The 12,911-nt window shown below is 42.0% G+C and overlaps 1 protein-coding gene across 9 annotated transcripts in view; it reads right to left on the bottom strand.

Moving 5' to 3' along the window:
* The window catches only part of MBNL2 (muscleblind like splicing regulator 2), a 160,533-nt gene that overhangs the window by 121,954 nt on the left and 25,668 nt on the right, over positions 1 to 12,911 (bottom strand). The window contains exons 1-2 of one of the 9 annotated variants that reach the window (XM_045480943.1): positions 7,413 to 7,425; positions 6,931 to 6,938 (exon numbers count right to left, since the gene is read on the bottom strand). The exons of the other annotated variants lie outside the window; for them this stretch is intronic. The gene's annotated coding sequence lies outside the window, so the exon portion shown is untranslated. Of the gene's footprint in view, positions 1 to 6,930; positions 6,939 to 7,412; positions 7,426 to 12,911 lie in introns of those variants that run through there. 9 annotated transcript variants of the gene reach the window in all.

The raw sequence follows: 12,911 nt of genomic DNA, 5'->3' as shown, positions 1-12,911 counted from the left end.
GAAGAAAAAGGCAGGGGCTGGAGCCAGTCTGCGTGCAGGGCAGACAGATAAATTCCTGGGACATCTTTAGTGGCGAGATAAGACCCAGGTACTGGCTTAAAACAAACATTTGTTGAGAACCTTTTGCCAGCATGTTTTTGAGGTGAAAGGTTAATAAAGAGGAGGGAGATCAAAGCGTTTATGCCTGGTGGCCAGTGTTAGCTGGAGGAGGAGGGGGTAGGAGGAGGAGGAAAGGAGGGGAGGAGGGGAGAGGCTAGCATACCTGCGGCTGGTGAATGTGGAGGGGGTGGGGAACAGACTAGAACTGCAATGCAGGCAAAATCCACCAGGCCTCTGTTTGGCCGTTCTCTCCACCGGGTGACGGCTGGAAGCCCACCAGACAGGGACGACTCCCCAGAGTTGTGCCCTTTCTCTGTCTCTGCCACCGCTTCCTCCCCCCTCCTCCCTCTCTCTGAAGGCAGCCCACATCTGACCCATTAGGAAGTTCCCCTGGCTCCGCCTTTCCAACAGATCCCGAATCCAGCCCTTCTCACCACCCACGTGGCTGCCATCATCTGGATTAATGTCACAGGCCCAACCAGTGTCCTCTGCAGCTCCCCATGCCCCGCTGCAGCCCCTCCAACACATAATTCTGGGAAAGCCTTTGAAAATGGAACCAGATTATGTCATTTCTCTGCTCAGGAACTTCCAGTGGCTCCCCACCTCGAGTGTCAAAGCCAAGAGACTTATAATAGCCCGTCATGAGCAGCCCCACACCTTCCCTGACCTTCCCTTCGCTCCCCCTCAGCCACCCTTGCCTTTGGCCGGTCCTTGAGCTGTCAACTGTCGGCCTGCCTCGGGACTCTGGCCTCGCTGTTCCTTCTGCTGAGAATGCGCCTCTCCCAGAGAGTCATACGGCCCAGGTGTCAGCCTATGGGGAGGGGAGGTCTTTCCTGATGTAATATTGTATCAGTCCTCCTTCCTCACACGGGGTCACCCTGCTTTATTTCCCTCCAAAGTCCTCATCATGATTGGAAACTCACACACGTAGTTACTGATGTTTTCCTTTTTCTCCACCAACCAGAATAGAACATCTGTAAGGGCAGGGTCTGTCTTATCCCTGACAGCTAACGCGACACGGAAACTTTTAAGACATAGTAAGCACTCAGTGGATGTTTGCTGAATGAGTGTGCGGATGAATGGACACATAAATCAATGAATACACTACAAAGCTCATAGCTTGTGCCTTAAGGCTTGTTTGGTTCCATCCTCATGATGTGATTTGAAATATTTCCCGTCCATTGTTGTTCTTGCCACTATGTCGGTTCTCTGGGGCTCCAACTTCTTTCTTAGCGTCAAACTAGAGAGGGTGCAACAATATTTTAAGGCCGCTTCTGCCCTGAAAGTTCTGTGATTGTACAGTGATTGGCAAGGCTGAGTTAAGGAGAAATGTATTTTTAGGAACTCTTCTGGAAATCTTATCAGCTCGGCTGGGTTTGGCCTAGATTTGTTAGCAGGCTGTTTGAGCTGTGAGATCTAACAGGAGCAACTGTACCGGGGAGGGGGGAGCATTTGGGGAGTCCATTGTGTTCCTGCTCCAGAGTCCAGATCCGAGGGGGCACCCAGGGAGGGTGCAGAGGTGACAGGGTTTTTCATTCAGCACGAGGACAGAGCAGGTGTTGAAAACTTAGGCTCCTGTCTGCAAAAAGGACACAGATCTAGGGGCGCCTGGGTGCTTCAGTGGGTTGAGCGTTTGACTTCAGCTCAGGTCATGATCTCGCAGTTTGTGAGTTGGAGCCCCAGGTCAGCCTCGCTGCTGTCAGTGCAGAGCCCACGTCAGATCCTCTGTCCTCCTCTCTCTCTGCCCCTCCCCTGCTCTCTCTCTCTCTCTCTCAAAAACAAATAAACAGGGGCGCCTGGGTGGCGCAGTCGGTTAAGCATCCGACTTCAGCCAGGTCACGATCTCGCGGTCTGTGAGTTCGAGCCCCGTGTCGGGCTCTGGGCTGACGGCTCAGAGCCTGGAGCCTGTTTCCGATTCTGTGTCTCCCTCTCTCTCTGCCCCTCCCCCGTTCATGCTCTGTCTCTCTCTGTCCCAAAAATAAATAAACGTTAAAAAAACAAACAAACAAAAAAAAAACAAATAAACACTAAAAGAAAAAAAGAACACATATCTAGGGGCTGTTCCCTCTGCAGAGAATGTGCCTCTCCCAGAGAGTCATACGGCCCAGGTGTCAGCCTATGGGGAGGAGAGGTCTTTCCTGATGTAATATTGTATCAGTCCTCCCGAGGGGGGGGGGGGGTTAATACTCCTTTACATTTTCTCTTCTACTAGAACAGTACATAAAATGCTACTGTGCACCAAGAACTCACCAACACCCCCAGCCCAGTCGTCATGGTATGGTGGTCTCGGACTTTCCGGATGGGAGCAAAACTGGCTCCTGAAGGCTGTCAGCAGAAAAGTTTGCTGAAACTGGCTGTGAGTAAGTTCTTTGATAAGACTGGGCCCCAAGTGGCCCCATCCCTGGCCCTGGTATTCTTAGCAAGTGAATGCCCAAGTTTTGAGCCACATGGACCCTCAACACAGTGGACTGGGGGGTTGACATATCTCTGGAGGCAGACCAGAGAAACCAAGTCTTCCTCTGCCTTTGTCCCCTGAGGCCATAGCCAGGTCCCCTTCTTCTGGAGGTTTGCAATCCAGCTGTTAAATACACCCCAGAGAGGTTCTGATAGGAAGAACCTTCTAGTTCTGCAACCTCTGCTGACGTCCAACCCCACTCTACTGACTTCGTAGAATACGATCATTCTGGCACGGAACCAGATATGGGGGATGTGGATTGAACAGCCCAAAGGTTCAGAAGACCCCAGAAGGATGCAGAATGCTACTGGTTTGTTTGAACACTGAAAAAGATACCCCGAGGGTCAGACACCCAGGTGATGGTATTTCATTAATATTTAACAAAATAAAAATTTCTCTACAGAGCACCATTTGACTCAAGCAGAAAAGTACAGAACCCAGAAATGCAGCATCAGGAAGAAGTCAATCTATGAAAGGAGGATTTTTATTTTGATGTCATTTCACTCACCCTAGAAGTTAAAAAAAAAAAATCAATTTCCTGCCATAGTTTTTAGAATGGCTGTGGACAAGGAGTGACTCAAGCCCCAAGTATAAAGCAGGCTACACAAATGAGTCTGAGTCAAAGATTCCTCTTATCTTTCAGGAAATTGAACTAACTGCTAGAATTGAAGTCAACAACAAATATTTACTGCACTTGACACCCGGAGCTCTAATAAAAAAAAAAAAAAAAAAAAAGACAAACCTGGCAACAAAGTGCATATTCTATCAAAACTTAGCGCGCTCTGATGTAACCCAGGCGGGCATTATTAGGTCACACGATGCTAATCGCTGGAGGCTGGTAGCACCACAGGACCTGTCAGACCCAGGTCCCCTCCTCCACAACCCCCTCCCCAAGCAGCGTCTTTTGTGGCCTCTCCGCCCAGATGGGGCACTCCTCCCAGGCTAATCACCGCTGGCTCAGCCTCCCTGCTGCTACCGGTTGTGGTTATTTCTAAGCGACGTCACCCGGTGCTGTGTCACCATGGCAACAGCGGGCCACCGCTCTGAGAAGTGCAACAGGGAAACTGGGGGAAAGGAAAAATAAGTCACAGGGCTGCACTGCCCCTGGTCATGGGCAACTTCTGAAGTGGCGAACGTGCTTCCCATTTTATGGAAGGGGAAACTGAGGCGCCAGTGCTCTCCCCAATTTCCTGTGAAAGGAGGAGCAAAACGTAAAGCCTGATGATCACCGCCTACCCATGGGGCTCTGCTCCCTTGTGACTTGGAGTTCACTGGGTCATTTCAACAAGCATCAAATGTGAAGGAAACAAACGAACGAACGGGGGTGGGGGTGCTTTGGGATTATGTAGATGAATCATGAAATCTTCAGGCATCTATTTTAATGTACTAAACACGGCTCTCTCAACTACATATTCTGCGTATTTTTCCAAATACACAATTCTTATTTAAATGTATGTAGTTTTGCTTTCCCGGGTGACTGACCCGTGGACTTCAGTCAGTTCCTTAATCTCCTCCAACAACTGCGTTTCTTTCACAAACGTATCCCTTTTCCTTTAAGTGTTTTTTAAGAGGCATACTGCTGAGCTGGAAAATTAATAACCTGGCATAACCTGTGATACCACCCTCACGACAAGCTCTCAAGTTACCTGTTCATTATTTTCCAAAATGATTTTATCACCTGCGTTCCCATGTGCATACTTCGATTGCTCGTCTAATGCTGCTTTTTTCTCAAACTGGTCTGACCTCCTTCTCTAAGAGAACCAATAGCTTTGAGTCAAACCAAATCTGACAAGATAAAATGAGAGAGAGAGAGAGAGAGGCAAAAAGAGAGAGTCTGAACAATACCTTTTCTGGCATGCGGATCATCACATGGCTACCTCCTTATACTCTGTATACATGCCCCCCTCCCCCCGCCAAAGTTTTGTCATTAATGGTATGCTATGATCAGGCAACTCCCCTATGCAGCACTGCTTCTACATTTAAAGCATTATTTTGCTCATGAAGCCTCTTTTAAACTTGGGGTAAAATGCGAAATAATTTTTATGATTACAATAAAGCCTTGTGTGCAGATGTAAATGATGTTTTGCTCATTGAAATAGAATCAAAATGACTTCTTAGGGTTTAACAAAAGTGTGTGTCTGGATGAGAAACGTATGACTCACTTACATCCGCAACTGCTAAGAGTCAAGAGATACGGTTTGTACAACCACATGCCATTGAGCCGACCACTGAACTTGAAACTTCATCGCCCCAGCTACACTGTTGTTGCCGAGCCTCAAGCGGTGGACTGTCTGTGCAGGAGTCTGGACGACCGGAAGCAGAGCACCACTACAAGGCATCTCATCCCTGGGTTCTTCATGGAGCCGGGGTAGGGAGGTTGCAACATCGCTGGTGGAAATTTTGGTTAAGGCCACACAGATAACCCCTGCAGCACTTGGCAGAGATGATCCTGTCTGCACTACTTTTTCCAGTAAGAATTACTCAGCAGCAGAAAATATTTATTATGCCTGGTTACGACTTCTGCACGGTGCAAGGCGCTTTCTCTAACTCCCTGTCAGCTCTGCGAACAGGCCTCCCGAGGTTCATCCAGCTTCTCAAATGGTACCTGCAATATTTTCAGAGAGCCACTAAGGATGGAGATCCTGTCCCTAAGCCAGCAGTTTTAAAGGTTCCCACTTATCTGCCTTAGGCCAATGCTTTAGGCTTTCCCAAGGTTTCCTTAGAAGGAGAAGCACTTTGGTTTTCAAGAGTCAGGAAGACGATGGAGAGCTTGAAAACACATAGGTAACTGGCTCCCTCACCACACCTCCTACTAAAAAACACACTTAGCTCACTAGATCTCAGGAAGTTTCTAGAAAGAAAGGGCCATCTGCACTTCTTTTTCCAAAGTGGAAAAGTGTAAACAGGAAAGGCCCTCCGTCTGAAATACACTTTCCCTCCCTAGGGGAGTAGCCCAATTGCCTAACTATCAGCAAACGGGCAGGGCTGGCAGTTAGGAAAGCTGAGTTAGTTTTCACACGGTCACAAGGTAGGCAGGAGACTTGGGGTGAGTCACAGCCCCTCTCCAGGCCTTGGCTTACCCAGCCATGAAAAGGAGACGCTGGACCAAGCAGTGGTTGTGAGACCCAGGGGTGAGTAGCTACACAGCCACAGGTAAACATATACTGTAGCGTACGGAAGGATCAGTTTTACTAAAATTAAAAAAAAAAAAAAAAAAAAAAAAGTTGGGACAGAAAGGAAAGTCAAATAACTTCAGGGGTAAGTAATTTTAAATTTTTTGTATTAGAGCAGACATACATAATGGAATGGAAGATACCATTTAGAGACTTCAGATAAATAAGCCTTCTTCTGTCAGTCCTAAACCTCAGGAGACCATCTCGTCTCTCCTCTGTTTTGAGGAGGTCTCAGTGGAAACACTTGAGGGTCTCCAGGGCCCCTTTGGCCTTGGACACACTAGGAGTCCTGTTTCTTGCCTAGTAGTGACAGGGATCTTTAGGGAGACACCTGTGGTCCGGTGGGGTTTGCCTGGTTCCCCTGCAGCAGAAACACAAAGTTCATTTAAGCTAAAGATTTCATCTGAATCACTAACCCTCCTCGGGGAAGAAAAGAGTGCTTCTCCAGATCATTCACATGCCTGAAATGATCATGGGGGTACATGGATTTAGTGTCACCTTTGGGGCTGGGAAATCTAATGTTCTCACTTCTTCACGACAACACCAGAGACAGCCAAGGGCACCTGGGATGTTCATGCCACTGAAAAGTACATCCATTTGGTTTCAATTGTGTTTGCTCTCACTTATTAAGATCAATCTTGATTTAGGAAATCCATCAAATTAACTAGTTTTCCTAGGAGTTTGCACTATGACTGAGGATAATATGTATTTGGAATTGTAGATCATTTTATGTTCCCACAAGTATAAGAATTAAATATTAAAGGGGGGACTAGATTTAGGGTCAAAAGAAGTTAAAACGCAAGTTCAATTCAAATAGATTGAAAAAATAATTTTTTTAATGTTTATTTATTTTGAGAGAGAGGGTGTGCATGCATGCACGTGAGCTGAGGAGGGGCAGAGAGAGAGAGAGAGAGAGAGAGAGAGAGAGAGAATCCCAAGCAGGCTTCATGCTGTCAGCACAGAATCTAACAGTGGGGCTCGAACTCACGAGCCACAGGATCATGACCTGAGCTGAAATCAAGAGTCGGATGCTTAACTGACCGAGCCACTCAGGTGCCCCAAATATATTTTCAAAATAGAGACAAACGCTTTGCAGAAAGCATTTTAGAGATGAATTAGAGTAAATGCATTAGAGTAAGTTAATGACATTGGTTTTTGCTTTAAACTTTTACAACCAAAATTGTCATGAGCCCTTCCTAGAACATTGCTTACTGCCTTCCTCTTTATCATAATGTAACAAAATCTTCCATCATGCTTCAGAAATCAGCATATGTTATATTTTACTTTATTTTTAGGTGTGGATCACAGTTTGTTTTTCAAAAAGAAATCATATATATTAACAAACTTGAAGATTCAGTGTTTAATATGTTAATATAAGTATCTAAATGCTTCTTACTCAACATTTGTCCATCAAAATTTTATTTGCTTGAAAAATTTTATTGGAAAACATTTCGAGAATGTAAGCTTCCAAAAAAAAACTATATGATAATTTCTATAGTATTAAAATCAGTATGGTGGTGGGGCACCTGGGTGGCTCAGTTAGTTAAGCATCTGACTTCGGCTCTGGTCATGATCTTGCAGTTTGTGAGTTCAAGCCTGCCGTTGGGCTCTGTGCTGACAACTCAGAGCCTGGAGCCTGCTTCGGATTCTGTGTCTCCCTCTCTCTCTGCCCTTCCCCTGCTCACGCTCTGTCTCTGTCTCTGTGTCTCTCAAAAGTAAATAAACACTTAACAAATTTTTAAAAATAAAATGAAATCAGTATGGTGTTATTATAAAAAGAAAATTTTGTGCATCACTATTTTACAAAGGGAGGATTATTAATGATTTTTTATTGTGTTTTTTTGTTTTGTTTTTGTTTTTGTTTTGTTTTTTAATGACATAGAATCTGAAGCAGGTTCCAGGCTCTGAGCTGTCAGCACAGAGCCCAACACGGGGCTCAAACCCACGAACTGTGTGATCGTGACTTGAGCTGAAGTCAGACTCTTAAACTGAGCCACTCAGGTGCCCCTCAAAGATTTTTTTTTTTTTGATGCACGTGCAAACCAGTAAACTTGAAACACATTTACTTTTCCCACATTCCCCTGTATAGCTGCAGACTTTCCTCAAGTGAGAAAATAAAAGAACAGGACAGACAGGCAAAAAGAGAAGCCTTCTGATAATGAATGAACAGGATCCACAAGTGATATTTGGTTTTACTCACGTGTCACAAGTGTTTGTTTTTCGGAGAATCAAGTTTTAACTCCGAAGCATATAATTAGTGTAATAAGAACTTAAGTATATAAGTATTCACTCAATATCATTTAATCAAGCCATGAACATTTTGGGGTGCAGTTATGTGAGCAGAACTATGCATCCCTAGTAAGTGTCAGCTGAGAGTCTGTAGGGTTGGGACTAGACTTTTTCATTCTTTTGCTTTGAGCACAAGGGTCAATAAATATTTGTTGAGTAGATAAATGGATGGATGGATGGATGGATGAGACAAAGCAAAAGAAAATAGCTGGCTCTCTTTATTTTAAATTTATATACCAGAGTGATATTTTCTATGAGGCAGGAAACTTATGTGCAATCAGTCTAAATGGACTACCCTGCATTTTTTAATATCGTAAAACTAATATTTATGAGATACTTAAGTGTCTTAGATTTCAGTTAGCAAGATGAAATATCTAGTGCTGGTTGCTATAATTAGTTTAAAATTCCCTAGGGAACTTGCATTCATAGCAGGATATAAAATATAGAGAAACCTCTGTCACTAACCGTTTATTTTTGAAAATTTTCAGAAAATCAGCTCTTCAAAAAAATTTTTTTAAGTCAAGACATAGTGAAGGTCAATACATTAATATGTAACAGAAATATATGGTATAACTGTTAAGAAAGAGGAGAAAATGTTGTCATTATCTTGATTTGATATGATTATATACCCAGAAAATTCAAGAGAATTAAATTTGAGTCTCACAAGGAAAAAGCGAACTCCGTAAGCTGCCAGAAATGAGGAAAATAAATAAAATTAAATGGAACCAAGTTTTCTTGCTTTCTAGCAATAATCAGGTAGAATACATAGTAGAAAATGTATCATTCATAATAGCTACATAAAACATAAAACAATTGGGAATAATGCTAACTAAAAATGTTTTGGACAGACAAAAAATTAACAAATTTTACTTGGAGACACAAAGTATTATTTTTTTAATTGAGAGATATTTCTGGATTAGCATTCTTACCATTTAAAGATGTTAGTTCTTACCAAATTAATTTATAGATTCAAGACAGCTTTTTTTAATGTTTATTTATTATTGAGAGAAAGAGAGAGAGAGCACAAGTGGGGGGAAGGGCAGAGAAAGAGGGAGACACAGAATCCAAAGCAGGCTCCAGGCTCTGAGTTGTCAGCACAGAGCCCGATACGGGGCTCAAATCCACGGGCCATGAGATCATGACCTGAGCCTAAGTCGGACGCTCAACTGACTAAGCCGACCAGGGGCCCCAGGTTCAAGACAGTTCTACTAAAGTCTCAAAAAGAATTTTTTTTTGTTCTTGTTGGAGAAGGTTTTTACAAATATGGAGAGAACTTAATGATTTTGAGATTTTTCTAGAAAAGAAATAGATGAAGACAGAATCATAATATATGGGATCGGCCTTAGTAGATGGATGCATATAGTGTCAAAAAACAATTAAAACAGTTTGTTACTGCTGAAGAATGGATAGCGAATCAATGCAATTGACTGAATGCATCTTGAAAGGGATGTTAGTGTACCCAAGAATTCAGGATCCAAGATAATAAGTACCACAGGTGGAGAAAGCATGTCTCATTCAGGAGGTACTATTTAGGAAAACTGGGGAAAAAAGAGAGGATACATTGAGTTTATTAACTCAACTTGTACTATTCACCAAAATAAATTGCATGTTGATTTGATTAAAAAGATAATCCACAAAAGGGCAAAAGAATATATAGGTCAATCTTTGATAACAGGCATCTAAGTCTTTCTGAGAATAAAAAACAATGCAACCAACAAAAGGTCAATCTATTTTTAATGGCTTTGATACATTTTAACTAAAAACTTCTGACTTCTTGGTACACTGTCAACTTGAGCACATGTAGCTATTTAATTACCCCCCTGCCAAATCCCCAGTGCAATAACTAAAGGTTGATCAACATACAGAAAAAGGAAACTTGAAGAGTGTTAGAAATAGGGAAATTGTATCAGTTACATGGTTTGAAGTCTCTACTGCTCCTAGTTTACAGAAAAATCCAACATTTTGCTGAGTAGCCACACTAACTTGAAATCCAGCAGCTCAGTGGGTTTGTCTCCCTTGTACCATGGGAGTAACAACAGTAAGGAGGCTTGGCTGAGTCGGAAACTTGGCATGAAGGCCAAGCAGAGGAAGAGTGGGTAGAGAGTAGTAATCCCTAGGGCAAGAAACCGAAGCCAAGATGACACATCCCTGCTGGGTACCCCACAGCCCGAACTCCCTCCTCGCTACACCCCTGTATACCATACCACTGAACTCAATCTACACCCAAGAACCCTCTGCCTGCCATCTGAGAAGACGGTTCTACTGACAGTCAGGTGGCAAGTGGGGAGCTATAAAAAGGTTTCTGTTCCCTGTCTTGAATAAAAAGAACCAGGCCTGGACAGACCTCTTTCCATTCAAGATGGATGAACGAGTAAAAAGACCAACAAAAACTTAAATATGCAACAAAGATCCAATATGACACCAGTCATACTACAGAAAGATTTTGCAAATCAAAAAAAAAAAAAAAATGTCAAGATGGAGAGCTTAAGGTCTATCATAAAAGAAAAAGAAGAAAATGTTAAGATAGCATCTTGCTTTGTGTTTTCAATAAAACCCAGGGAAGCCCACCCTTTCTTCATAAACTGAAACAGGGAAGGAAAAAATGGTAACTGAACTGAAACGGGACTGAAACAGCCACAGATAAAAATGGCGGTTGGATGGCACAAGAAAGGAATGTGAGGAAACCAACATTTCAGTAGCAAAATTAAAACCTTAATGTTATACAATAAAGAGCACTGTCAGTGTACAAAAATGGAATCAGTGAGGTGAAGAATACACTTGAGACATATTTCTAAAACGAAGAGAAAAAGGAAAAAGATAGAAATGATCAGAGAGCTGCTTACAGATCTGGAGGCCAGAAAACAAAAATCTAAACTAAGAATGATTCATGTCACTGGAGAGATAAAAATAAAGGAACAAATGAAACAGCATAATTAAAAAATATGGACTAGAAAATTTTTGGAGTTCAAAGGAAGCCAAGAAAGAAGAGATTTCCGCGTCTCAGGCAAAACCAATGAAAAGCTCTGTGAACTTAGAATATTCTAGTAATCACCAAGACAAGGGGAAGTTTCTAAAATGATTTAGCCCCTCTGTCCCAAAAAGAGTTAACTACAAATAAATCGATCAGCTTCTCTTCTGCAGTACAAAACATTAAAAGCCAATAGAAAAATGTCTATAGAATTTTGAGGGAAATTATTACTCTAAATAATATACTCTATCATATATTTCCTACACGAAAGTGAAAAGTATTCTCTAAGTTGAAAACGTATATAGTTCATAGAGATCCCATTTTGAGGGATTTATCCTAAAGGAATCAGTCATGGGATTAAATATTTACATATCAGGATGTTAACCGCAGTATAATTTATAAAAATAAAAAATTAGAACCAATGTAAAGTGACAGGAAATGCTAAAACAAATTATTGTACATTCATATTATTAGATATCAAGCAGCTCTTCTAACAATGTAGAATGTCAGATCCAAATGCTTACCCTGTGATATTGAATATTGTATATCTTTTCTTCAGGAAGCAACTATCATCAGAAAATAAAACAAAAAAATTGCAAAAAATTCTAAAAATGCCTTGTGGGCTTTTATGCTTGCAAACATGTCATTGTCTCGTTTAAAACTGAACAATAGGTCAAATGCTATGAAGATCAAGAGACATTTATAAAGTGGATATAATTTCCAGACTGAACATCCTAGAAGGCAAGCAAGTAACCAACTAGGGAAATCACATTATTTTGCTGAGTTTGGACACACTTTCATTGACAGGACCCTTGCCCACTTAGTTGATACAATAAGCAGATTGCGTATCATAGTCTGTTGTCCAAACTGCTCAGCAGAAATTATAATAATGTTGCTGAAAAGTAAGTCACAAGTAAAATGCAGTTTAATATTTAAACAACTTGATGTTAATTTGAATAATTCAAGCTCACAGTGAGTAGGTTGTGGTAGGGGGCTGGCCAACTTTTAAGGAAAGAGATTAAATAAAAGAATGAACAGAGTGACAATGGCTTGCAAATTGTAGCTTCCCAATATAGTAAAATTTGCATAACACTTTTCATAGAACTTGGCATAAAAATGTTAAATTATAACTCCTTATTATTACATCTAATAATAAAACATAACTAGTGTAAAATTAACCACTAAGGCACCAAATGAGACAGTTTTAACGTTACATTTTGGATACAACTCCACCTTCTCTTCCCCTCCTTTGATTTTGTAGGGTTTCAGAATAAAAGGGGAGATTCTCAGGAAAAAAAATCCACTATCTGGATTTTATTATTCTTAACAGCAATAGTGAACATGGAATTTCTTTTTGTATGTTACGTGGTTGAAGATATCATGGTATGGTTTGACCCCCTTGGGGACTCAGAGCACATATTTCTAGAAGGGTTGGCTAAGGTCTGGAATGGAGCATAAGTCCATGGTATCAGCAACCCATAATCATGGTCTCTTGCTTCAATCAACTAAGCTATTCAACCATGTAGAAGAGCTTCAAACATGACTGTGAAATACTACGAAAAGTAAATTGTTATGCAATATGAAAATAATTACATGTTAAATCCACGACTACTAATAAATGGCGGGGAGGATATTTGCCAAGAAACACTGTTTCCAGTGCAACATCAAACACTGAACTAGAATGAGATTGTCTGATGACAAATCATTTTAGGCTTAAAAAGTATAATGAAGGCGGGGCGCCTGAAGGTAGGTCAGTTGGTTAAGTGTCTGACTCCTGATTTTGGCCCTGGTCACGATCTCATGGCTGTGAGATCGAGCCCCGTCCGTCTCTGCACTGAGTGTGGAGCCTGCTTAAGACTCTCTCTCTCTCCCTGTGCCCCTCCCCAACTAGGGCGTGCGTGAGCTCTCTCTCTCTCTCTCTCTCAAA

Source organism: Leopardus geoffroyi, chromosome A1, assembly GCF_018350155.1.
Source record: "Leopardus geoffroyi isolate Oge1 chromosome A1, O.geoffroyi_Oge1_pat1.0, whole genome shotgun sequence".
NCBI classification, from domain to species: domain Eukaryota; kingdom Metazoa; phylum Chordata; class Mammalia; order Carnivora; family Felidae; genus Leopardus; species Leopardus geoffroyi.
This window is presented reverse-complemented; position numbering and strand designations above follow the sequence as displayed.